A 2,179-nucleotide genomic window follows, 5' to 3' on the forward strand; every position below is an offset into this window, starting at 1 on the left:
GGGCACCTGGTGGTGATCCTTGCCTCATTGTATCGTCCACCTGGTTTTGTCAGCCATTCCCCTACCAGCTGGCGTTTCCACCCCCAGCACGTGGACCCTGATAGGAGAGGCTTTCTCGTTACTATCATTCTGGACCAGTTACAGGCGGGGGCATGCCCTCTGTGCTCTCACTGACCCCAGGGACCTGGAAAAAACCTGGACCTGGATTACCCAGTGACCCCGCCTGGGAATGCACCACAGTCCCGCTGGGAGGCATCCCTTACCGGAAATCAGAGCTGACGTACAACCCACGCCCGCACCCCCCTGCAGGAGGAAAACAGACCGTTGCCAACCGACCGGCCAGGGGTCAGAGGCAAGCTCAGCGGGTGCCGAGTGCCCCTCCGTATCCTTGGGAGTCGTAGGCCTGCCGGGAACCTTCAGCAAGTCTGCTCGCTCTCACCTTTTTATGTTATCCCAGTGACAAATACCACAAGGTCCGGCAGGCCCCCTTCATTTTCGATCCCCTCAGCTTGGAGCTTGGCCCAAATATGACCGCTGCCATTGCTCCTGCAGCTGAGCTGGTGAGACTCCCCTCGCCTTTGCGGTTTTTAGTTTTATGAGCTCTGAGTTTTCTGAGGGTTGGGCCCGGGGCGTCGTTGTATCTTTAGTGAGAAGGGAAGTAGAGGTAGAGAAAAAGGGGAATACCTTTTGCACGACATCAATGGTTTTTGTTAGAATGTATGACACACAGTTAATCCTCACATAGCGACAGCCCAATTTGCTCAGAGAAGCCAAGTAAAGTACCTGAGGAGACAGGGAGGCAGCAGGGCTCCCAGGATGTGGCCCCAGGTCCCCATGACACAAAGCCCAAGCTCTTTCCCCACAAGGCACGGTCTATAGCATCAGAAATCGATTATGAACTGGGCTCCTACAGTCTATCATGAGGAGGATGATGGTGGTGGTGATTGGAACAATACCACGTAACCCTATTAAACAATGACCCATGTGACTCGGTCCAGAAATCACAATCTGCCAAGAACACAAGAAACAGTCTGTCATCAAAAAATAATGCCACTATAACGCAAGATGTTTTATGTGGATACTCTGCACAACAGTGAGGAGATTCACAGTCAAGGGTGGAAGACATGCAAAGTTTGCTTCAGCCCCACCGTTAGTGCGAGTGTAAAGCAGGCTGGGACCGGCAGGCAGAAAGGATGGAGAGGTTAATCACTCAAGCAAGACCTTACTTCATCTACATCACCCCTCCTCCACCTTGCAGACCTCACCTACACAGTCATTGCCGTTCTCTTTGCCTTCCCCTCATAGGCACAAAGTGGCTGCAGACGTCCAAGAAGCACATCAACAGCATCCCAAGCAGGAATGAAGGGGAAGCGCCTTTCTTCTCTAATAGTCGGAAAGAAAATCTTTCCCCAAAGCACCCAGAAGTCTTTCCCACGTATCTCATTGGCCGGCCCGAGTCATCTGCGTGCCTGTAGACCAATGAGGCCGAATGTCCTCCGTGGGCCCCTGAAACCCACATTGTGCTCTTCAGCACCCTATGGAGAGCAGTGAGGACACCTGTGAGGACAGCCGACCTGTGGGGGTTTCAGGGTTGCCCTTGGCCCTGGCTGGTTCCAGCCAGTGGGGGCTCCCAGCAGAATAGCAGAGGGAGAGGAGACAGCGGTGGGGGAGGGGGAGGCAGTGCCCCTGACCTCCCCGCTGGACCCGGCCTCAGGCTGGCTGCGGACTTTCACCAGCGCTGTCCGCTTCTCGACTCTCCTAAATTCTACTATGGCTCTCCTGTTCCCTTTGGCCTGGGGAAAGTGACCGCTTCCTCGTATTAGCCTGTGGCCACTTCACTGTCACTTCGGTCTCATATAGTCACACCTCTAGAAATAGCCTATTTTAAGTCAACTTCTTCTAAACCTCTGTATTTTGACTCTGCCATCGGTTACTTCATGGGGCTCTGATTTGCTACAACCAGCCATGGCCAGACACATGAGGTGCACCAACGATATTTCACCCCCGAGGGGCCGGGGAAGTTTCTCCTTCTGAGCAGACACAGGGCAGCCTGTGCCCGGAGCTGCCAGCCCAGAGGAGGAAAGGATCCTCTACGGCAGAAGCATCGAGGTCCGGAGGCGTGGCAGCGAGTGCGGCGACTGAGAAACATCTAGAAATCCAAGTGGAAGCCTGCCTTCCC

Source organism: Pteronotus mesoamericanus, unplaced genomic scaffold (genome assembly GCF_021234165.1).
Source record: "Pteronotus mesoamericanus isolate MK-2021 breed Mesoamerican mustached bat unplaced genomic scaffold, CSHL_Meso_final contig_25, whole genome shotgun sequence".
Classification (NCBI taxonomy): Eukaryota; Metazoa; Chordata; class Mammalia; order Chiroptera; family Mormoopidae; genus Pteronotus; species Pteronotus mesoamericanus.